The following is a 26135-nucleotide window of genomic DNA, read 5'->3' on the forward strand; positions in this document are numbered from 1 at the left end:
TTCCTGAAGCGCAGCACCCAGAACTGGATGCAGAACTCCAGCTGCGGTCTCACCGCTGAGTACAGTGGGAGGATGACATCCTTAGTCTTGCTTGAGATGCCTCGCTGTATGCATCCCAGTGTTTGATTAGCTCTGCCAGGCACAGTATCTATAGCATTGGCAGTTTATGTTCAATTTGTGGTTTATCATGACACCCAGGTCTCATTCAGTTGTGGTGCTGGCATGCATAGCGCTGCTGAGCCTTTAAGCGTGGTGTGGATTATTTCTCCATATTAAACATCAGCAGGCAAGCCTGTCCAAGTTGTCTACACTTCCCCATAGTTTGGTGCCCTAAAACAGCAGCTACCAGGAGTGGGATTTGAACCCACGCAGACACATGTCCACAGGATCTTAAGTCCAGCGCCTTAACCACTCGGCCATCCTGGTATAGGTCAGGCAATTTGGAAATAGGCTCTAGGTTTCCACATAGGGTACCAACCATAGTAATCTGTTAGGATCCTGTAAGGGGGGAGATAAAGAAGGCGGAAGACTCTACACTCACAGCGTCTTCTTCTTCTATGTACTTGCACAGGAACTAGCTCAGCACTGTAGTCCACTGGTTAGGACTGGAGGCTGAGAGCCTGGAGTCCATGGGCATTTATAGACATGCTCTGGGACAGGGGAAGGGAAGCACGGTGCTTTAATTAGTGCACCTCTGAGAGCTGCGCTAATTAAAGCACCCAAAGCATCATGCGTGTCAATGTCTACATGCTGAAAAAATGGCAATAGGGCACTTTGAACTAAAGCTTGTTGAATAAGTTTAGTTTAAAGCACCCCACCACCATTTTTCAGCATGGGGAACACTGATACACATGACACTGGAGTCATCTGGAGCACGGTAATTACCACACTTCAACAGACTCAATTAATCAAGTCAGCTCCAATGTGCTTGCCATTACAGCATGTCGGAGAACCTTCCCTGCACATGTATAGGAGCCCAATGGCTCTTATATTAAATCCTGGATTTTCTGCTAAGTAGCAGGATGGCTTTGGACAAGTCATTTTACCCCTGCCTAAGCATAATGCCTACCGTAATGAGTCCTTTAAGCTCCACTGTAATACTACAACTCATTCCTTATGGAGCTTTGTGAAACAGTCACTTCAGATGATGCCTAATCAGTGGTCTGTATATCATATTGAAACCCAAACCACATTCTTCATCAAGTTTGTCACTACTTTTCCTTTCAAGCAAAACTGAATCAAGTTTAACAGGAACTTGGCCTGGTTTATATATTGTGTCACTATTCTGCATGTATATGAGTCTTTCACCGTTTTAATATGAAATCAGGTGGAACCTGGAAATTTAATTTGAGCTTTGTTTTGACGTTTCTAAGGTGATGGTCAACAAGAACTACCAGGAAGGAAACCCATGTGGGTACAAAAAAGTTAACATTGTATGGAAGTTTTAGTTGTGCCTCATTATCTAAAGCCTCAAACAAATGCTTTGCCACTTTGAGAAGGAAAAATGGTAACTATACATCTAAATCCCATTATTTAAAATAGTATTTTAATGTTCCAGTACTCTGTACCTTCAATTTTTGTGTCTTAATCTGTACTGAGATCTAATTTGAAAAGACCTATACCAAGATGGCTTTAACAATTAAAGCTGGCTGCACAGACTTCAGGGAGTTGTGTTGCTCTGGATGGGCAAAGTTTGACACATCCGACAATTGTATTTCAGGTGTATTCATTTGTTTTCCAGGAACAAAGCTCTCCAGAATACAAAAGCGGTTGTTATACCAACAGTTAAGCATAGCAAATGACATACCAGATATTTTCTGAGTCTTTGATGATTGTAATTGTATAGTTATTGATTTTGCTTTCTTCATCTAATTTCCTTTAAAATGCATTAAGTGTGTTGTAACATTTCAAGTTCTGGTGCATGATTTGTGCTGGAGGGCAGGGGAGGCGGGAGTACGCAAACAGAAGAGGCAAGGAGACCATAAAACAATCCCTATGGTGACACTTGCGAAAATGCCTGTCAGCTTGTCTGTTCTCTGGTCGTTTTGCCTTCTATTTTCAAGGCAAGGGGTTTTACAAAGTGAATTATCTTCATGCAGATGAAAATAACCACTTATTTTGGTAAAATTTATAACACCAGATTCTACTTTTAGCAAGGAAATGCAAACAAAGCTGGGAGACAGCTTGTTCCCTGACCCCAAATTCATTCTATGTTGCTATAGCATCACTCCTGAGAAAATGGGACTGGCTGCTTTCCTCTCCTTAGACCTACTCAATGGGCTTTTGTCAGCTGTTGAATTATAGCATTAAAATTTAAATACTAGGGATTTAATGGAGGATTATTATGACACCCTGGTGCATTCTGTGTGTTGCTGTTGGCAACAAACCCAAGGAATGAGTGAAAGAAATAAAAACGAGGAGCTGTCCATTTAAAATCATGCTGGTACTAGTACACATTTTGCATGGAGGAAAATATTTTCTAACTTCAACTATTATTATTGTCACATGAAAGGAGAGTATGTAGCCAAATGTGTTACAAATACTTTTCAATCATTAAGTATCACTGACAGCTGAACTCTCCTCCAGAGCCGTTATCTTTTCCTTGAAATTTGTTTTTCTAACTTATTGTGCAAAATAAATTTATCAGCAGCCAGAAAATGTGCAAGCAACAAAACATCATTAATCTTGTTTCATTTGCTCAATGAATAGTAAAAGTTCTTTAGAAATATTGGTTGTCAAACATGTCAAAGTAAACAGTCAGAGCAACAACTAAATGTTTTGACCATGACTTCCTTGTATCCATATGGGAAGTTTTGGAAAAAATATCCTATGTTGATAAAAGTTCAAGCACAAGTCGCTGAATAGACGAGAGAATGTTGTGTCATGCTTATGCATCAGGGTCATAGTTTTCATGAATTTGTATAAAAAATGCCTATTTAATGGGGGGAGAGAGAGAGAGAGAGAGAAAGAAAAAGAGACAGACAGAAATTTCTTATTTTTTAATTAATGCAATGTGGCTAAAAGTAATGTTTTATTTCCTGTTGCCTGTAACCAATTTGCTTTGGTGTTATTAAGGAGGAAATAATTATATAACAATATAATCTGTTCCATTTAAAGAGGCATTAAAGATTCCCATGTGAAGCTTATCTTTTTTCTCTACCTGATCTTCTACTTTTCACAAAACAATAAAGACTAAATTAATTTCAGGTCTAGCAACACTAACTTCTGAGGAGTCACACAGGGCATCATTTTGACCCATTTTCTTTTTCTAGTTATTTATATGTGTAACATAATGAAGTATAAGTTTTACATAATTTAAAATACTTCGTAACAATACCACTTGGACGAAAACTTCAGACAGCAAGTCAGCATATTCTTCTTGTAGTTTCATGCGAAATACTTAAAAAGCTGGCAGTCTAGAGACCTAGATGAAATACATATCTAAGGCTAATTCCCAATTTTCACAATGTAATGGGGAGCAGTCATACTGTACTCCTTTCATGATACAAAGGGCAAGGACATTAAACATGACCCTGAACTAGTCCACTTGTGTTGACTGAAAGACACCTCTAATAATAAATAGTCCCATTGGTGAATGCAGCTGGAATAGAAGGAAAGAAGGTGAATGTAGCAGACAATAAGAATACACACTGAACGAACATCAACAGCAGCAGCATGTATGGGCAGACACACTTCGTGGGATATTCAAGAGGCCCTAAGAAAATGTAGTGAGGACAGTCAGAGAAAGGGATCATGCTGCTGTTTTCCCTCCACAAATGAAAAACATAAGATTATACGTCTGATCATATCTTGGATTATTCTTGTACATATGATGATGCAGTCTCATTAAGTTAGCTGTCATTAGAGAACCATAAAACATAAAAGACTAGCTATACTTGAATACAAATAAATGTACCTTGGAAAAATCCCTGGCTGGGGTCATATCTAGGGCTGTAGTTTTGTGCATACTCGCCCATCTTGTAAGTGCCATCTTTCAATATCTTGAGGAATAAATACCTGATGGTTTACTGTACTTTTTTGTTCTGATGAATGACAAAAACTATGCCAACAAAAACCTGTAAGTGGCATAAATATTTGTCCTTAAAAATGAGGGATCACAGAGACTGCCTAATAACTTGGAAAAAAAAATAAACACAAAACCACGAATGACAGTATGACATAGTAGATGGTAGATCATCCCACTCAAGGCTTTGTCTAGCCAGGTCTTAAAAACCTCCAAGGATGGAGATAAACATGAACACTGATCTCTTACTGGGATAGTCTTGTTGTAACTGCAAAACACAACAGTCTGATCTTGCTTATGGGTGTCTTCAGTCAATGGAAACAAGAGAGATTCAGTAAAGAGAATTTAAAAATAACAACAGAATGCCTACTCTGTCTGAATTTTCTTCAGAGATAATCCTAGGCGGTCATTAGATCTGTGGGGAAAAATCTTTTCACTTCACTATTTTAAGGTAATTGTCCTAATGTGTTACCACTAAAGTAATTTAGAGTGAACCTGCCCTGATCTTACTTAGGAGTCTCATTTCTTTATCAAGGACCTAACATAACTAAAACATTCTGGATTTCAGTTTCATAGGTTATAAAGCTATTTTTACTAAATTCCATTAAATCTCAGGCTATTTTTCTGTCCCTTTCCATGCAGAATCAACATAATAGCCCATATTTGTAGTGTAAGGACCCCCTATAGTCTCAAACTGTACAGAACCAATGGGAGGAGGGGAACTTCAATTCCATCAATTTAGTTGAATCCTCATGCACTATTTTTAAAATGTTGGGGGGGTTTCCCAAAATTTAGGTGACCCAGTTTTTATACACAACACATTCACTTTTGTACAAGTCAAACATTTAATTAATGGACATTGAATAAACATTTCCAAATCAAGCCAATCCTAATAATTTCCTTACTTTTTGCCAGGTTTTGCTCTTACCTGCATATTTGTAAACTTGGATTAATTTTAATGAGGTCAATAAAAGAATCCCAGTCCAGTGAGGTAAATTAAACCAGATTCAGGACCATGAGCTCCATTGTCATTTCCAAAGCAAGACATGCTCCTGTTGCAGAGTTAAGAGTTTTTTTCACCCGGAAATAGAAGAGCATAAAAAAAATATATCTCACTTGTGTGGCTGACTTCGCAGAAATTCTCAGGTAAGCGGGGGAAATTCCCGTTTCTTTTAGTAAGGTTATTCTCCGCCCTGAGTATGTGGGCACTCCTTTACTCTTCTTTCTCAGACAGGGAAAACCAAAGGAGATTGATGCTGGCAGATACTTTGAACTGCTAGGACTGGCTGCATCTGAACCTGGTACAGACAAGTGCAGAGTTAATGGGATTATTTTGTTCCAGAAAAGTCTCTCTAGTGCTTTCTTTACTGATCACACCATTGTGCTCAATCTCTGACTTCCTTTTCTTGTGGCCACTCCCTTCCTATCTCTTGAAATAAGTCTTGGAAGACTTCTAGGTTGATGGCAAGTCTCTCTCTCTTTGTCTCCTTTTCTGTCTTATGTAGATTATTATAGTACATCATCCTTCACAAATAGCTACATTTTTTGCTGGCCATTTTCTTCATGGGGCTCCATAATTCTTCCTTAATGTGGCTTTTAGAAGTCTGTCATTGAGACAGATGCTCTGTACATTAGTTAGAAGGATTTAAAAATATATATACATATTGGAAGGGAGAAATTAGTGTTTTAATCCTACACTGAAGTATATATTAGATATTGCTACCTAGTATTTTGTATTGCTGCTTCAGGTCCCAGCTGAGATTAAGACTCCACTGTGGTAGGCATTGTACAAATATATAATAAGAGATAATCCTGGCCCCAGAGAGTTTACAATCTGCAAAGACAAAACAGACAAAGCATGGCAGAGAAACAAAATCCCAGAGAGGTGGAGTTGTTTAAGGTCACACACAGTAGGTTAGTGTTCTGGGAATGGAGCCGAGTCTCTTCAGTGCCTGGTAGAGCTAACTGAAAGATGTATGAATTATTTAATATTTTTTTTTTTTTAGATCAACACATTAAAGTTCTTCCCAGTTTCCACATTTTAAAATGGATCATTTTTCTGCTTTTTGGTGAAATTTTAAAGTAAGATTTTTACCAGAATTGTTTTCAAGTCATTTGGGGGAAAACTCAGGTTCCAATAAGCCATTTAGATAAACATGAAGGCGAGGTACAGACATTCCAAAAGCCCACAGCGGAAATGATCTAAGTTGCACAGTTTTCTGTAAGAGGTGTAGTTTAGATCAGTAGTGAACAGACCACACATTCCCCCTTTGGTGGTGGGTGGACATGCAGGCTGCCTATCCTAGATGGGGTGCCATCATTTTTAAACCACTCTATGTGTGCTGAACTTCTATTATGGGTTTAGACTGGCTTCCAATCACTTATGCCAGTAAACGTGACATGTCTGTACCTGGCCTACGTGGTAGTAATATCACTGAAAATGCCATGAAAACAGAAGAAAGTAATTGATAACATCAACACAGATGCAATATTGTTTTGTGGAAAAGGCTATTTTGAATATTAAAAGAACTGAAATGCAAACAATTCAGGTGGCTCCTGACCTTAGTCTGTTACTGTATCTTGTGTACTATGCTCTGTATACCTTTTTAATAAAGTTCTCATATTTGTTCTGTTTTGGTCTTTCAACAGATAATAACAATCTATAAACCATGTATGAAGACTTCATTTAAGCCATTTAATGTATCATGTGATTTTCACTTCTATGATGAAATTGTACTTAATAACAATCTGAGCATCCTCTCTTATGATGAATTAATAGTCATGTGAGATAGTAATAAAATAACTGTCTAAAATATCAAGCAGCATGGGTCAAATTTACCCTCAGCTAAAAGAATAATCAGGAAGGAAGTTCACTCTAGGATGCTTCGGACACTGTATAATCATATTTCTGTTCTATGGCTTTAAGGTCAATTGGATCTAAACAGATCCTTAATTTTCCTACAATCTTTTAAGAAGGGCATTGGCTACTGGGTTTTGTTTTGTTTTCAATTTCTAGTTCTTGTTCCAAATTTATCCTCAGTTTGGTTGTATTGCCAGTGGAATGCTTCTTGGTAAATGCATTGCTAAGTGTTTGCTCTTTTGCAACTGCATTTAGTAAGCACTTCCTAAGAATCCAAGGCTTCAGGGTGTAAATAAAAGCCTGTTTTATGTTACAATAATGTTTTGTATAATCCACTTCCTTCTGCTGAATTAAGAATGACTTTATCTGTGACCGATTCTTTGCTTTTTTAATAACTTAGAGCTGATGTAATGGTACTATCTGCAGTATAAATATTCGGGACATTGGCTTTCCTTTGCATGAGCATAATGTCTAGTCTACTAACTACATGCATTAGTGATTTGTCAAAGCTTGCCTCATTCTGATAGTCTTTTATGGTGTAATATGCTAAGGTATTGAACTTAAGCTCATTTAAATTCCTTAGTTCATTTTTGGGAAAAACTTCCACTGACTGTGTTTTTAAAATGGCACATTTCACCATCCTACCGTTGTGCATTCACTCTATTTGACCACTTTATTTGACTTGGTGACTACCTCAACAATTATATATTTCACAGCTATTCACTTGTGCACAGTTTCCTTCCATTCTAGCGTGGATAATTTATTCCACCCATTTTGTTCTCACTAATCTGATTTTACATACCCTAACAAATTTCCTCTCTTACCACAGACCAAGCATATCTTGTCTGGTATGGGACACTGCTTGCCATTGTCATGGCACCCACTACAAATCATATAGTCCCCCACTCTTAAATTTCACTGAGCATTACTACTGCAGAACATACTGTGACACTAATTTGTTAGGAAATCACATTCTGGGGGGAAAGATTACTTCTTTTTTTCTGATGGCACATTCTTCTTTGTCTGGTAATAGGTTTATAGTTTTTTGTAACATTTCATGCCGCCTGATTATTTTTGAAGGGGACTCCCAATTTAAAACATCTTGGAAGCACTTTTGTGTTTTGTGGCCAGAAGGATTTAGTCCTTTAATATGTTAACAAGACTGTCGATACAGAAATCTATCACCAAGTGACCCATTCCTCTTTAGTGCCTGTCTCATCAAGATACTTTTCCTAAATACTTTCCTGCATGAAGACATTCTTGGTTTCGTGTAGTTTTTCCTGCAGTCTGTGGTCTGTGTACCAAACTGATGTATCTGAATGTCCTCAGGACATTGTGGCTTTGGCATGCAGAGTTTACCACTGCCAGGTTATTCTAGGAGAGAGGCCCAGCTTCTTACACCCTTTGGTTTTACCTGCCGTGTGTCCAGTGAAAAAAAAGGGAGAGCACAGAAATTAAACGTTTGTTTTCTTCTGGAGACTGCCACAGCTCCTCCTTGGGTACGACTGCACCTCTGGCCTCAACACTGAAAGAACATTTGCCATGTTTTTACTTGCTTCTGGAACACTATAGTCAGACTGTAACTAAGTACAGACATTCAAAAAGCCTGAGATGGAAGCACTTTAATATAGCACTTTACTCAAAGCAGTCTAGATAAATCAGAACTGAACAGACCACACGTGCTTGGTTTGGTGGGGGCTGCTCAGAGTCTGGCTGCAGTGGCTAAGGCCAGCAGGCTGGGGAGCACTCCCATATGCCTCCCAGGAAGCTGTGGGAGGATGCTGAGCCCAGCTAAGTAGCCCCCCTCCCCCTCCGACTGGCCAGAGGGCCTCTCTCCCCAGCTCACCACCCCCAACTAGCTGGAGCTGGGGAGTGGCGGAGGAGGTGGAAGGAGCCCCTCTGCCACAAGGACCCCTCCAGCTTGCAGGCTTGGGTCTTGGTGGGGGCTGGGCTGGGTTCACACAGCAGAGGCTCCATTTCCACCCCTCCAGCCATGGTTCCTGCTGCAGTAAAAAGTGGTGCAGCCCTGAGATGTACCTTCTAGCTTCAGCTGAGGGAATGGAGCCTCTCTGCTGCACAGATTTCCCCTCCCCACCCCCCACAAAAGCTTGTGAGCACAGATCTTGGTGGGGGCTGGGCCAAGTCCATGCAGCAGAGAGGTTCTTTTCCCCCAAGCTGCAGCTAGGAGCCACAGCTCGGACCTGTGCCACTTTCTGCCATACTGGGAATTATGGTTGGGTGTGTGTGGGGGTGGGGGGGAGGGATTGGGGTGAAAGGGACCCCTCTGCTGCCTAGACCTGGTGCAGCCCCCACCAAGACCTGAGTCTGCAACCTGGGGTGGGAGGATCTATGTGGCTCCTTTCCCCCACCCACTTCCCGCCAGGCCATGCAAGCAGGAGACAGAGCCTTTTCTATTTCTCCTCTGTGACAGCTCAGGGTCACGTGTATGTAGAAAAAAGGGCTGTGCTACTGCCAATCTGAAAACTAGGGCCTGGCGAAAAAAAACCCAAACGCAAACCCAAAGTTCTTTAGGTCTGATGTCTAGTTCTGGTTCCTGCTTTGTTTTATTTTCCTTTGATTCTATTTTTATGTAGGAATAAAAAAAAAAAGGAATTGTGGAGCTCTCTGCAGACATTCATAATGGAAGCAAGGCCAATGGTCAAAAATCTCTCCTTCCTTCAATTCATGCCACCCTGTTTTCTTCAGTGAAATAGCACAAGGACAACTGAGGTTAAAATATAGCCATGAGAAGAAAATAAAGTAGAAATAAGTTGCATGTTTACTGGAATTAAACTGAAATTGTACTGGAGTAACAAGCAATGCTCAGAGTAATTCCAGATTTTAAACTGCATCTTGCCCAGTTGTTTCCTAGCCAGGCGTCATTATTTTTGATGAGCTCATTTAAATATTTCATTTTATTCCTCAATTTGTGGACAGCTGGAACATTACATTTAAATTCCAGCTGTTATTCTTCATATGAATTCAGGAAAAATCCAAATCCCAGCCTATTATGTTTGTAAGCAAGAAATGCTTCTCTGCAAACTAGATAATACTCTTTCCCCCTTTTACTTAGAAAAATATACCACATAGGAATTCAGAAACTGCCACATCAGACCAATAGTCAATCTAGTCCAGAGTCCTGTTACTAACAGGGGGATAACTAACAAATACTTCAGAGGAAAATGCAAGAAATATATGTGTCTCATGGTTTTCCTTTGCCACATTTTGTATTCCTTCTAAAAGCAAGTTTTAATCCTTTCTATGCAGACACACAACTTTTTAATATTCCTATCATAAGCAGTCTCATTTATTTTTATGTGATTGCTCAGTGCAGTTAAACTAAGCATCTACGTAAACATTTGGAAGTCAAAGCCCAACATAGCTGTAGCTTTCCTTATCCATGCAAATATCCAATCTTACCCAAAAAAAATACAAGTAAGCTCTTGGTCTCAATGTTAATGGGAGTATTTACACAAGATGCAACATTGGTGGAACAATGAGCAACGGCAACATAGGTCATCACTACGGTGATGTAACATCAGCGGGCATGAACCGTGATGCCACCGTTAATGTGCAGATGGGTCAGGAATGACCTGTGTGGCACCAAGACTGCATAGTACCAGAAGTTACTTGCTAAAGCGAGTAGTAAATGACTGTGCAGTAACAACTGTGCAGTCAGGCATATGTGTAGACATGCCCACTGAGTAACAAGGAGTTCCACAGATTAATCAGGGGTGTACTTGGTAGCTGTGTTGGTCTGAGACAAAAAGACTTACAAAAAACTAGAACTCTTACTTCCAAAATGATACCTTTTATTAGACCAACTGGGAAATCACAAGAAAATTGTCTTCTTCTGCAAGCTTTTGGGATCAGAGTAACTTCATCAGGCTCTGGGGAAAGTATAGATGGTACAAGATGATAAAAAGTCCCCATAGGTAGGAAATAAACTTCATTTTTACACAGAGGGAGCTGAAGATGGAAGGCTGTCTCTATCTGGGTCCATGAGAGTGTTTTTGTGAATTGTGCTGAGTAGCTATTTGATGTGTAGATCAGGTATAATTCCTTCCTTGGAGGTGTCAGATGGCAGGCAGCGAGGTAAAAAATCTATCTTGTCGTTCTGCAGTGACGTTTAAAATCCAAAATCAGCTAAAATTTGGCCTCTTCTATGTTTCAGGGGTGTACTTGGTAGCTGTGTTGGTCTGAGACAAGAAGACATACAAAAAACTAGAACTCATTGTGGAAAATAAATTGATTTATCAGTTTTACATCATTCATCTTTCAGTATCATTAAATACCCTTTTTTCTTGTATGATGAAAAATTGTAAATGAATGTGCCCAACATTATTTTTATGTGATTTTTAAATTATTTTCTATACCACCATCACATCTGCTCTTCTTCTTGTTCTCTCTAGCTAGGTACAGACATTCAAAAACCTGAGGTGGAATCACTGAAACCTATACAGGTTTCTATAGATGGCATAGGTTAGATCAGGAGGAAATGGAGCTGAAGTTCACCCTTTCTGCGGGTAGGCAATGTGGGGGGAAATGTAGGCTGACTGCATTGGCCAAGGCCAGCAGGTTGTGGGTCCTCAAGCATACCTCCCAGTGTGACCTGCAGCCTCACCAGGCTGCCAGAGATTGCCAAGTGCTGCTGAGTGCCCCTTGCTCATATGGGGATTCCTGGGTGGGTTTCTGCCCACTCACCCAGGGACCCCCATGCACCCCGCAAGCTGGTACAGAACCAGGGAGATAGGCATGGCTGAGAGCCCCTTCCCATCACCCCTGTTAGCATCCATCTTGTGCTTACTTGGCTCTGTGAGAGCCTGGGGGACAGGGCTGGCTGGGCACTTGGTTGGAATATCTTAGCATGGGGTGGCTCCCTGTGAAGTGGGGTTAGCAGGGTCCTGCAAAGGTGCCTGAGATGCTGGCAGACAGTGACCTAACTTGATCTGCTAGCAGACCTGGTACTAAAGTTTGATTCATCTGTCAAACCTAGACAGATTAAGTCTAATATTACATCAATCCAGGTCTATATTAGACTGGGATCTGCCATTGTAAACCAGTCTACGTGTTCCAAAATTCTGTTCTATTATAGGTATAGAGCGGCTTCTGACCACTTAAACAGGAAAAATGTATAATGTCTGTAGCTGGCCTCTAAACTCAAAATTCCCACGGTCTTCTTGTATATGTGTCTTTATCTTTAATAATTTTTTGTTACCCCTTCTTAACCTTTTGGGAATTGTCACTAGAATTGAACATGGTATCTCACATGAGAAGGTAACACTGATTTATATAACAGAGTTATAATATTTTAGGGTTTATTTTCTATTTTATTCTTTGTTTATTCTAACATCACTTGTTTTGTTTAACAACAGATACCTACTGAAAAGGAAAAAAAATGCTTGTTTACCTGGCTGACCTAACAGAAGTTCTGGTAGTGAGTAGAAAGACTGGCATGTTTTTCTGATGACACTCTTCTGTCCCCTCCTTTTTTTGCTTTTGTTCCATACACAATCAAGTGGTATTTGTTAAGAAAAGCAAAGGGAAAAAAAGGTCTCTAATTGTTCTTAACATTAGATTTCTCTCTTCCTGGTGAACTCAAAATTAAAGGAAACCAGCAATGTAAAAGTTTTTGGGTTTTTTCCCCCCCCGGGCAAAAGAATCAGCTTGTCTATCCAAATTATTCTTCTGCACTACATACTTTCTCCCATATAAAAAAATCAAACCAAAATCAAAATAAATAGCTTAGTGCACAATCAAAGGTACCTTGCTCTCTTTAGTCCCTGAATTCAGAATCTGTTAACCTCATGGTATCAGTTAAAGAAGTCAGAGGCATAACAACCAGGTTCTGTACTCTGGGTGGTGGCAATGGCACCAGTTCTGCAGTGGTGGCAGCTGCTGTTCTTTTGCTCGCCCTCAGTGAGTCCACCACTCATCATGTTGATGAAAGAAGTAATACATGACTGTGTCAGCATGAAAAAGAACAGTAAAACATGCTAAGTTTTTGGTGCTATCATCAGGCTCTGAAAAATCTGGAGATCTGCATTAGCAACTCAAGAAAAATAGAAACGGACTCTTTTGAAACAATAGATCACCCAAGCTTGCAATTTGTTAGTTGATTAAAATATTACTTTTTTAACTGACTGGTCATTTGTACTGGGTAGGCCTCAAAATGTTTGGAGGGAACTTTAGTTTGATTTGGACAAATATTAGCATGTTCCATACAGCCCTTTGAGCATGCAAAACTAGTCTGGCATTCTCTCCAGGGCAGGAATTTTGGTGAGACTTCTGGTACTTCCTCCTTCTGGACAGCCAGTAACTCCACAAGAACATCCTGTCTCCAAGTATCCTGGCATTTCCAATGCTAGTTAAAACCAGGAATTTCCAAGGCAAATGAAAAGGAAGAGGAATTTTATATTGCTATTGATAATTAATTTTGCCATTCCTACAGGAAAAAAATTCAAAGCCACTGTCCCTGTTAAAGAAAGTATTCCTACTATTTCTGTCACTGAGGGGGGACCTGGTGACTGTCTATAAACTCACTAGGGGGGACCAAAAGGGTTTAGGGGAGACGCTGTTTCCCCTAGCGCCCTCTGGCATGACAAGGAACAATGGACACAAATTATTAGAGAGTAGATTTAGATTAGACATCCGCAAGAACTACTTCACAGTTAGGGCGGCTAGGATCTGGAACCAACTTCCAAGGGAAGTGGTGCTGGCTCCTACCCTGGGGCTCTTTAAGAAGAGGCTTGATGACTACCTGGCTGGACTCATTTGAGTCCAGTCTTTTTCTCCCGCCCAGGCGGGGGGTCGGGCTTGAAGATCTACAAGGCCCCTTCCGACCCGACTTCTATGATTATTCTATGATTCTATGACTATGAAATGAAGTTAAAGCCTTCTAATCCGAGCTGCACAACTTGGGTCCAAGCTGCACATTTCATTCTTGATGACATATGTTACAGAAAGTGAGTAAACTTAATTTCCAGATTAGAAATCCAAAAATAGGACAAAAAACACCACTGAAATCTGCATTTGGCCCTAAGCCATGCAATAGTACATATATTCTAATACCACAGGACTAAGTAATAAGTTAACAAGCTCTTTTAGCCTTGCTCTTAGCAACAAGTAGTTGAGTCAGTACACACTGTTACAGACACAAGCAGGATAAGTGAACCACTGCCTAAGCTGTCAACTGTAGAGTGTGGATTAGGTTATGGAGAAAATAAAAATATTAAACGAAGTGTCCCTGATAAATATTGACTCTCTGGCAGGTTCAAAACCCTTAATGTTAAATAAAAATACTTGGTTTCTTAGTGACACTTGACCTATGAAGTCATCTCCAATAATGTTATAATACTTTGGAACAGGAACAAAAAACAAATGAACCACTCTCACTCGGCCAAATCATTACAACAGACTTTGACTAATTCTCTCCACATTCTCCCTCCGTGCTATTTACCACCCAGCATCTGAACCTTGTCTTCTCTGTGTTATGTGCTTGTCTCTTTCTTTTTTTCAAGCTCACAGAATCGCAATTGTAAACATATCTAGTAGTTAAGTAACTACTGCAAGAAAAAAACCAAGTAACAAAACAATGTAGAAAAGAGAGGGAAAGATGAAATAATACAGTATATCACAGGAAGGAAATATCCCTTTCCTTTATATTTTTAAACAACAACAAATAATCCTTTGAATATATTTTGTCTGAATTAAATTTAATGCTTTTTGTAAAAACTAGCAACCTTATACTCTTATTTAGTGAGGACCATCCTTCTTTTCATAGGTTTCATACATTTGTGTCAGAAGAGACCTTAATAGATCATCGAGTCCAGCCCTGGGCAGGAAAGGGCACTGGGGATAGGTGACCCCAGCTGGGTGCTTGTCCAGACTCCTCTTAAAGACCTCCAAGGTAGGGAAGAGCACACCTCCCTTGGAAGCCCATTCCAGATTCTGGTAACCCTTACTGTAAATAAGTTCTTCCTGATGTGTAATATAAATCTGCTCTCTGTTAGTTTGTGACCATTATTTCTAGTAACTCCAAGGGGTGCCCTGGTAAACAGAGCATCTCCTATTCCTTGCTTTCTCCCCCTGATGAATTTGTAGACAGCCACTAGATTTCCTCTCAGCCTTCTCTTGCAGAGGCTGAAGAGATCCAGGGCCCTCAATCTCTCCTCATAGGACCTTACCTCCAGGCTCCTAACCATTTGAGTAGCCCTCTTCTGGACTTTCTCAAGGTTTTCCACATCTCTCTTGAAATGCGGCACCTAAAACTGAATTCAGTACTCTAGCTGCAGCCTTACCAGTGCCGCATAGAGGCAAAGTATCACCTCCCTAAACCTGTTTGTGATGCACCTGCTAATGCATGATAGAGTGCGGTTAGCTTTACTGATCACTTTGTTACATTGTCGGCTCATGTTCATCTTGGAGTCGACTATGACTCCGAGATCCCTTTCTGCGGTTGTGCTACTTAGGAAGCCATCTCCCAGCCTGTAGGTGTGTTGGTGATTCTTTCTCCCTAGGTGTAGCACTTTACACTTATCTTTGTTAAACTGCATCCTCTTCTGTTCTACCCACTTTTCCAACCTGTGCAAATCTGCCTGAATCTGTTCCCTGCCCAGTAGTGTGTTTACATTGCCCCATAATTTGGTGTGGTCCACAAATTTGAACAGAGTGCTCATCCAGATCACTGATGAAGATATTGAACAGCACCGGTCCAAGGACTGAACTATGGGGGAACCCACTGCCCACATCTTTCCTGGTCGATATTGACCTATCCACCACCACTCTCTGGGTATGTCCCTTAAGCCAATTCACCACCCACCTGACCGTGTAATCATCTACGTTGCAGCCATTTAGTTTACTTATGTGAATGGGATAAGACAGTGTATCGAAGGCCTTTTCTCATACATCTGCTTGGTGTAATTTCACCCTAAGTATTGTTATGACATATGGTGGCACATTTATTTTGCTTGTAATGGCTTTATAATTCTAAGCTATATTCCTTTAAAATGGGAAATACTGGTAGACAAAAGTCAGACTCTCAAAATGGATATATTTTTGCAATTGTAATTGTACTTATTGTATCTAATTTAGAACCTGGTCCTGAAAATACTGTCAACTGCAGTTCTTACCTTAGGATGATTTTGTCATCCTGAGGTTGAGTAGCACCATGCAAATTGTACAAATGAAACTAATAAAATACTTGTGCAGGAACACCCTATGTATAAGGGTACCTGGTTTCTATCTTGAATAGGGACATAAACATCAACGTTCCTTGTTGGAGTGAATGTGAGAATAGTTAATCTCTGTGTCTTTCTTTATAATAGTGTAACTCTACTGATCTCAATGTAGCATAAAACTGAAATAATACATTGATAAATTAGGCCCCTTTTTTAACCTCTATGGTTAAGATTATGTGTCCATGGAGAGATAAAGGGGAATAAAAACACATCTATTGTTCCCTCATGCTGGTTACTCTGACTACTAATTCTCCCTTGAGCAGATGACTTAGCAATTGGCCAGGGTCTTTTCTCCACTTTGCACTGGCCAGACAAGTTGAGCTGGTGTGGAAGTTTAATATTATGTTGTATGACAGCAGGAAATTATAACCGTTTATCATCTAGGAGCACAGAAGGATCCTTGTGTGGGAGTTTTACTTCAGAGGTCCACCTGTGAAGCACAATGTCTTCCAAGACCACTCCACTTGTGTAATGCTTTAGGCTCAGGCTATCTCTAATTACAGGTAACAATGATCTAGATCCCAGTTTTTTTTAGTTAACTAAAATTTAAGTCCTGCTACATAAAAAACTATTGAACTGAGCCTGATGCTCTTTGTATACACCATGAAACTTATGGTGACAGATGTAATATCAAAGTTTTGATTCTTTGCATGGTAAGTTTTAATTCTACGCATCCTAATCTTTAGTTCAGTGATTCTTAACCAGGATACTGAAGTGCCTGGCTATCCTTTCATGGGTATCATGCAATGTTAGCATTGTTAGATATGCAAACATGATTCCCAAGATAAACTCAACAATTTCAAATAAGAATAAGAATTAAAGAAATCCTGACCTGTTGTGGACTTTCTGAGTTCTTTGCAGTAGAAAAATATTTGTATCATTTGTCCATAATCAAAAAATGAGTCTAAACTAAGACCTGGGTACCTTTCCAAGGGGTACCTTTAGTCTAACGAGAGATGCCTTGAGTCTATAAAGGTCGGGAACAACTGTTTTAATTAATCTATAAAAGTGAACTGGCCACAAATGACTATCATAATGACAGTAACAAAAATCAAATAAATAATACAAGTTAAACATGAATAATAGAAACCAAAACAATATATTGCTGAAAAGAAATGGCTAAGAAAACAAAATCATGAGGACAGGAACAAAGCATCAGTTTGAGGGGAATATGGTAACTTTCAAATTTTTTGTTGTTGTGAACTGAGGATTTTCCATAATGAATCACATAAAGTAGATTAAATGTGATATTATATGCAAATTAAGCAGAGCATTAAAAAGTAAATGGACTATAGGAGGGACTTCATTCTTGACTCCAATTATTTATTTTAAATACTAATAGGCCAGTTGTTCAGAACTAGTCTTTTTTGGATTAGCTGCACTTGTTCTTTTTTCCTCCTATCATTGGAAGACTTTAAAGATTAAAGTGCTGGATGCCATATAAGGTTATTGATAGACCACTACTCTTTGTTTCTTGAACCATCCAAAAATGGTCCTATGAAGCATAGATGAAACTGATGTTTCTAACCCAAATGACAAATAAATACTTTTACGCAAAGATATACAACTTAGCAATGCAATAATGGGTCATATTTTCCCAGGCCTTGATGACAAGTAATCATGCTTGAAAAAATGAATCAGAAACTTACTGCCATTACTAGTCAGGTAGATTAATGCAGGCAATATGGTAGAACTGTTTAGGAAAGATCTGAAGGTATTATTTAGTGGATGTTCATCATATTAATTACCTGTATACATGTACATTCCTGAATACAATCCACTGAAAAGCAAGCCATTGTTGTAATATGTACTATATTAATGTCATTGATATGTAAATTCTGCTTTCACTGAAGTAGTGTGTGTTGGGAAAGGGGACAGGAAAGGAAGGCAATAATACTTTCCTTTATAAAATTTACAACTCATGGTCATTCCATTTCTGGTTTCCAAGTGCTAGTACATGTAGAAGTGCAGTGGGATCCAGTCATCACTTCAGTTTTGCCTGGTCACACCCTTTATCTGTCAGGCATCACCAACCATGTTAGCTAATCTTTCTCTAGTAAAAGCAGTCATTGAGCTGTATCTTATGTGGTTACAGAAAAGAGGGGAATGGGCTCCCAGCACAGGGGCCAACTTAACTTAGCACTAAAGGTATGCAAGCCCATACTTAATTCTAAAAAAAAGTCTGAAACTATCAAGCCCTTCCTGCTATTTTGAATAGTTAGAATCTTAACCCCCTCCCCCTCCCCAAAAAGCCCTCCATAATATTTGATGGATTTAAGCCATTAAGATGAGCCTTCCGGATAAAAAAGTGTATTCCAAGTTTTAGCTTGACCTGAATTAAAATGTCTGGGTTATAAAATAACTATAAAACAAGGTTTATAATGGAAATAGCAACTGACCTTTGGCAGTTGTAGCGCTAAGAGTTACCGCTATAATATTAAGTTACAACTGTTCCCTGGGCACAGGCCGACAAGTTATATAACAGTAACCATTGCCTGATTACTCAATCTCTTTACCTAACCCTAATTGCATGCTGGACTTCAGGCTCCCATAATAGTTCTCTTCTACAATATGCTCAGAGAAGCTGTCCCTGACGCCACTAAACCCAACTACTGCTGCCTTTCAACAGACCAATAATATGCTGCTTATGACTACCACCCACACTAAGGGACATTATTTTGTTTTTCCTTCTCTCCTTTCCTAGCTGGCAACAGATTCCTGCCTGAAATGACCTAGTCCTGGAAAAAATTTGAGCAAATAATAGATGCATAAACTACAGGTACAGTACATACTGTACTTTAATTCTTGGCATATATGTGAGACAACCACCCAGCTGCAGGAAAGAAAATAAACCAAATTCAAATGTGTGATATAAAACTTTATTTTTTACTCAGGTTTTCTGGAAATAATCTATGCCCCAACAGCAGATCTTGAGAGTGTTTTTTATATCTTGCCTCAGCTCTGTAATACAAGAACTGTCTTGTAGTATGCAGAATTTGAAAGGATTTAGAGGCCAAAATTTTTACATTTGGCTGGCTAAATTTAGGAAGCCTACTACTATGCTGAAGTGCCTAAATATAGGTCTGATTTTCAAAAGTGCTGAGTATTCAATAGCTGTCTCTTAAGTACTCTATACTCAGTGCTTTTGAAAATTGGGTCATTTTTTAAGGCACTGAAATTAGCATTTTAGAGTTCAAATTTCAGTATCCATTTTGAAAAACTTTAAGTTTCAGAGTTGCAGAGCAGCCACGACTCCTACTGATTTCATCTGGAACTTATAACTTAGTAATTGGATACAGAGGCCTCCAGTCAAGATCAGATCACCATTATACTAGCCAACAAACAAAAAAGCAGTGAGATATAGTCTCCATCATATGAAAATATTAAATGTTAACCATAGAATCATAAAATCTGAGGTTTGGCAAGGACCTCAAGAATCAGATAATCCACCACTGCACAAATGCAGGTTGCACTATTCTGACATCATCCCTATCAAATGCTTCTCTGACCTCTTGAAAGATTGAAAGAGGCCAATGAAAGAAGAGCCTCTCCAGCAGAGGTGGGCAAAATACGGCCCACAAATCCGGCTCTCCAACTGATCGGATCCAGCCCACAGGTGGGTGCCTGTCTATTGATTGGATCTGGCCCATGATGCTCTCCCTGGGGTTGATCCCCACCTGCTTCCACCTGGAGCAGCCCATGCTTTGCCCGCTGATGGCCCCCTTCACACACATATGGCCCCCCACACACTCACTCTGCATGCCCACTCCCCCATATGCACATGCCCAGCTCCCAGACACACCCCACCTACCTTACATACTCTCCTCACACACAATATACAAAAGTAAGACTTTATTTTGAGCTATTATGCAATCACACTACTCCTAAATGAGGGCAAAAATTATTTTTGAATTAAAATTAAAATGTTATAATTTCATAGTTAGTTTCATAGTTAGTAGGGTTGGAAGGGACCTGAGCAGATCATCAAGTCCGACCCCCCTGCCATGGCAGGAAAGAGTACTGGGGTCAAACCAGTTTGATTTTTAGTAAACAACTTACTTTTTATTTATAATTTGTTAAAATGATATCTTTTGAAAGATTTTGTATGTGCATCCCTCGACAGCTCACCAAAACTCATTAAGTGGCTTACCAGCTGAAATAATTGTCCATCCGTGCTCTACAGCAATGGTGGCCAGCCTGGACTTCATGGGACCCAAATGGCATGGGCAGCCTCTGTGTGGCACGTGGTAGGTCAGAAAGGAAGCAGGGAACACAGAGATCGGTAAGGCAGGGAGCAGAAAGCAGATCAACAGATAGGGCATGGCAAGATAATCAGAGTGGCACTCAGGAAGGGTCCAGGTTTTACCACTTTGTGGCATGCCTACAAAAAATCTTGGCTTCCACTGCTCTACAGCTTCCCTACTTAGCTTGTTTCACTCTCTTACTATCCTACTTGTTCTGATAGTATGGAAATGTTTCTGCTTTGCCATCTAAATCTGCTTTGCTGATGTTTAAATCCATTGCCTCATATCCTGCCCCCCAGGAACAAGCGAAAAGTTGTTCTTCCTGTTCTTTATGGCAGACTTTAAACATTTGAAAACTGCTACCGCGTCTCCCTTTATTTTTTTTCCCTCCAAACTAAATATGCCTAGCTCTTTCACCCTTTCCTCTAATACCTTACATTCTCTTTTATCATCTTTGTTGCTCCTCTCTGGACTCTCTCCAGTTTTTCTATATTTTTTCTTAAAATGAAGAGCCCAGAACTGCATACAGTGTTCTGGCTGAGACCTAACCAGCACTGAGAAGATTATCACCTACCATGTCTATCACCTTACATACAATATTCTTCTTAATGCATTTCAAAATTGTATGTATTTTGTTTGGTTTGGTTTGGTGGGGGAGGGATTGTGACTGCATCACACTACTGACTCATACTGATTCTGTGATTTCTCAAAACCTCCATATCCTTCTTAACAATACTGTGGCCTAGTCAGTTATTTCCCATTCTGCATTTGTGAATTTGGTTTTTCTTCTTTAGATACAGAATCTTACATTTTTCTTTGCACATAGCCCGTTTCTTCCATTTCTTAAGATCTTCCTAATTGATTGTAATCCTCCTAGTTTTATGTCTTCCACAAAATGACCAAGAAGCCATTTCTGGCAGCCAAGTCATTAATAAAACTGCTAAACAGCACTGGACCTAGAACAGATCTCTGCAATCCCACTTGAAACCTCCTGCCATTCTGCCATTAATCCATGTCTAGTTACTCATTGCTTGTGGTTATTCAGGCAATTACATGTCTGCCCAACAGTAATAAAATCTACCCCACATTTCTCCAGTTTATTTATGAGAACATCATGTGGGACTACATCAGGAGCCTTATTAAAATCCAGATACTTTATGTCCACCATTGTCTCTTCACCCACCAAACCAGGAACCCTAGCAAAGAAGGATACCAAATTGATTTGACAGAATTTGTTCTTAAAAAATCCGTGGTCACTGCTAGAGAAATCTGGATAAATTCTTTCAAATCTTTTAGTTTACCTACCTACAGTAGTTTATAAGGGAGCAATACATAAAGTATCACACTGAACAATGAAAATCCAGATCATGGAAAGAACAGAGACTTCTGGGACATGGAAGTGAAACAGATTCTTCCTCATTCCATGGAACTACAGAGTTTAAGGCTCATTCTGAAAGCAACCATCTTGCAGACTTACTATAATTGCCAGAAGAATCTGGTCCATCCGGCCAAACATACTGACTGCTGAGTCACCTTCCTGGCAAGTCAGCACGGATAAAGAATTCAACTACCTCATGATGCTCCTGTCACATAGCACATGGAGCTTTCTCAGAAATCTGCTTGGCAGAGTTTCAGCACAGGAAATACTTGAGTGAAAGGCCCTGGATGCATCAAGATGTTTAAAGAATTCCCAAGTTCTATGCATTGAACAAATATGATAATTAACGATGGGAATGTCAGGAAACGTGGCATTTTGAGAACAGCTTGTTACCCCTTCTGACCTGAACAGCTAGCCAATAGTTTGGTCTCGTGGATTGTTTCTGTCAGGAGGAGTAATTGATGCCACAGTCAGGTATTCTCCTATTGCACTCCTATTTATTAACAAAGAAAGAACAGAAAATGTCTATTCCTTTGATTGTAGTAGGAATCACGCAACCAGAGGTGATTTCTTTGCTCAGCACTCTGCCCAAAAGCACATCCTCTCTCCTCATGTTTCTCTTCCCATACCACCTTAGTGCTTCTGAGACACTTCCTACATCCAACAACATTTGACAAAACCCTGCCACTCACATAGCTCAGTCTACTTAGAGGTCTTCCATGGCCGTGTCCACATATGGTATGGATGTTTGGTTCCCCGGGGAACTAGTCGTGGCACACCTTGTGCCACCGCTAGTTGTCCCCAGGGAATGCCCATGCCACGAGCCCTCTGGTGCATGGCAAGTTACTCTGGGAGTAGTATGGGAAGCTGGGGCCGGCACTGGGCTGGCCCTGGCAGCCTTACCTAGGGTCCTGGGAGCTTCCCAGAGCTACAGCAGCAGTAATTCTGCCATGCAGAGCCTGACTGGCAGTCACAGCATGGCTCCAGGTGGCCCAGCTCTGCTTTTGAGTGGTGTTCACTGCCCATGCATGCACGGGTATGCTTTTTTTCTCTACAGGTTTTTTTGACCCCTGGATATCCAGAGGTCAAAAAGCCCCTCCATGCTGTTCCCTTATAGTGTGGAGAACAACTGAACATGTGGTATGTGGCAGTGCAGATATGGACACGGTCCATGTAGCTAATGTTTTGGGTGCCCTCCTAGCTTGTTTTAGCTGTTTTAACAGCAAAAAAGGAGATTAAATGCTTTAAATATGGGTAATGAATAAAGGGCAGTTGTCACACCCAGAAGTTTACTGAAGGTTCAGCCACCCTCCTTCATAGGGTTTTGTAAAAACATTGTAGTGTACTTGTAAGGAGCTCTCTGTGTTGCAGGACTCTGCAGTAGCTGCTGCTTCAGTCACTACATGTATTGCATTGTGATCAATCACGGAGGCACCTTTCTTTGCCTCCTTGTATATGCTCCTCCATACATGTGGGGAAGACGCAACTTATATGTGTCTATGCATCTGTCAGTCTAAATGCTCATATGGCAACAAATGTTGTATCTCAGCACTTGTCAAGTAATTAAAACGTAACAACAATTGAAAAAATCCCTTTCTCGGGCCCAGTGACTGAAGTCCTTGAAGCACTGCCAGTTTTTGCTGGTAGTTGCAGCTTCTTAATTTTAGGGATGGCTTTACACCATCCTCCTCATTGTGCAGAACAGCCTCAGACTCTTCTGCATAATGCCAGGGGCTCCTGTGGGGCTATCCACCAGTTAGGAATACCCAGAGTTCAGTGTAATTCCAGGATCTTGTTATGGTGTTTCTAACATGTCCTGAATATTAATTGCTGTTGGAGGAACCAGATATGGAGACTACAAACTATAAGAGTCTCGTGCTAGACACAGATGGACACCTAGCTGAAAAGGGAAGAGAGCATATTAAAGAACTTGGCCCTAAGTTTGTTGTATGTATGTCAAATTGCCTTGCTTTCTCCCTAGTTCAGTGGTTCTCAAACCCTTTAGGCTCCAGGCACCCTCAGAAAATACCAGATTTAATTTCCATTCATTTTTGTTGACCAAAAAATGATAGAGAAATTCTATTGAAAATAACTCAGAAAAATCACAGGTCAGAATGTTTTTTGACACTATGGATTCCTATTAGAAATGCATTTATTTTGTGAATCATGTTAGCTAACAGTGTGGTTCCCTTGAAAAGATCTCAAGATGCCCCAGGGTACCAAAACATACTAACTGAGGATCGCTGCCCTAGTTAATCTCATTTGGTGGTATTTTGAGCAAGTTTCCCACTATTTAAATCTTCCTAATTTCCTTTGTAATAGCCACACCTTTAATATCTTTACCTGCATAAAAGTGAACCAATTTATTTAATGAACACTTAATGCACATATGTTTCCTGGCATCAAAGGTATAGCTAGCTGGGTTGGGAATGTGGTGATGAGTTTACCTATTTGTTTACAGTGGCTTTGCGTGTCATTCCTTTTAAACATAATATTGAGTAATGAAGTTGGCACCATCTAGAGAGAACAGACACCTTTTGCTAAGGACATAAAGAATTCAGCTACCTCTTGATGTTCAACATGCAATAAAACAGATGAAGATTTTTCACTGACTCTTTTCCCTCTTCTCTAATACCTTCCAACCATGTGTGAGCAATTTTTTCAGAGTTATTTATTTGTTCAATTTTACCTTTTTTTCTATTCATCCATTGCCTGAAATACACATCACTTTTTTTACCAAAACAATTTACTAATTGTTTAAAATAATGTGATCAAAATAGTAAAGTTTGGACTTTTTGCAGAAATGCTCACTTGCACTCTTGCTTTGAACATTTGCTGTTCATAACTGAAAGCTCACACTGTATGGTTGTTCTTCTAAATCATGTGGTATTGGGTCTGTTATCTCATTGAATGAGTCAAGTCAGACAGTTAAAATTGATCCCAAAACGGCAACCCGGGCCTTTTCATGAAAATACGTTTGCACAAGGCTTTCATTTTCTGTGACAGTACAGTTATGACATTTATGCCCACTATGGATTTGTTCCAGCGGTGCAATCCTAAATTATACAAATGCAATGATCGGTATATATCATCGTCAAGAAAAAAGTGGTGAGCGAGAAATTTGACTGCAACCCTTTAATTGGTTGGCAAGGTAAAGTCTGGTTCTCCCTGGCTAAGTACAGACAGTCAAAAAGCCTGAAGTTGAATCAATTCAGTCTTTGCAGGTAGTTTAAGCTGTGTAGATTAAATGAATAAGCAAGTGAACAGACATTCACTTTTGATTCCAGAAATGCAAACATCTTCCTGCAGTGGCTCAGGCCAGCAACTGGGATGCACTAGAGCATGCCTCCCCTGTGAGGAGGGGTTTGTGGGGCCAGTGCAAAGCATTCTGGGATGCTGGATGATTGAGAGTTAACTTTAATCCGGAGGGAATTTGGAACAGGAGTTCAATAAACTGATTTAACCTAAATCAGTTACGTCTGATACTACATCCATCTGGGTTTAACTTAAACCAGTTTTGACTATCTTGAAAGCAGTTTGTGTGCCCTGAGCTTCTGTTGTGTTACAGATATGAACGAGTTTCTGATCACTTATGCTGGTTTATGTGTAATTTCTGTCCCTGTTACAGCACAATAAGGCCCACATCCCAACTGGAGTCTTTGGCAGGTGCTGAATTACACATCATAGCTAGCAATAACAGTAGGACAGGGAATGCAGGGGAATTTGATCTTGCACTAGTGAATGTTGCTTATGGCTGTTACTTTTGCTAAACTATACAGCAAATATAAAATCAAACTGATGGGGAATGAGAGGAGTGCCTTCCTTCCATGGCATACTTCTTTTCATATACTGGATACATATTCTCTGTGATGGTTTTACAGGAGGAAGTGAAAAGGAAATAATATTAAGATGAATGCATTTTTAGAAAATCAACATGTTTGTATTCCCAAAAGTTGATTTATGAAATTCTCTTCTAAAGGTTGGGAGTGAGCTGATGAAGCAAACCAACGCCTGACAAAGTAAACTGAGAATTGTTAAAATGCACATGCATGCCATCAACCTCAATCAGCATTCACTTACTTGAATAAGTAATAGAAGCACATACAGCAATTGCATTTGAAGGGGAGAGTGTGAACTTATTTCACTACTGCTGCTTTTTACTACCTGCTTTTTACAAGTTCTAATGGCTAAAACTCATAGATTATAGGGAAAGAGTCTTAGGTCTTGTTTTCATTCAGTTCTTATTCAGACTAACTTCCCCTAGCTTCAGAGAAAGTTTGTCTGAATAAAAACTGAATAAGGCCCTCTGTATTTCAACATGGAAATCAGAGCTGGGAATTTTTAAGGTTATCCGGGAATGCCTCAACATTTTTCTTTAAGGGTTCTATGA

General features: G+C 39.9%; 1 long non-coding RNA gene and 1 other non-coding gene across 2 annotated transcripts in view; both read right to left on the reverse strand.

Annotated features, from left to right (window-relative positions):
- Positions 1 to 343: 343 nt before the first annotated feature.
- Positions 344 to 426, reverse strand: TRNAL-UAA (transfer RNA leucine (anticodon UAA)). Its single transcript has one exon. It is a non-coding gene; the product is annotated as a tRNA-Leu (tRNA).
- A 10289-nt stretch (positions 427 to 10715) lies between these two features.
- Positions 10716 to 26135, reverse strand: part of LOC149873123 (uncharacterized) — a 37118-nt gene continuing 21698 nt past the window's right edge. Inside the window, exons 3-4 of the long non-coding RNA XR_016439838.1 lie at positions 12295 to 12380; positions 10716 to 11083 (exon numbers count right to left, since the gene is read on the reverse strand). This is a non-coding gene — a long non-coding RNA (uncharacterized LOC149873123). The remainder of the gene's footprint in view (positions 11084 to 12294; positions 12381 to 26135) is intronic.

This window comes from Crocodylus siamensis, chromosome 1 (genome assembly GCF_052110815.1).
Source record: "Crocodylus siamensis isolate JL-2025a chromosome 1, ASM5211081v1, whole genome shotgun sequence".
Classification (NCBI taxonomy): Eukaryota; Metazoa; Chordata; order Crocodylia; family Crocodylidae; genus Crocodylus; species Crocodylus siamensis.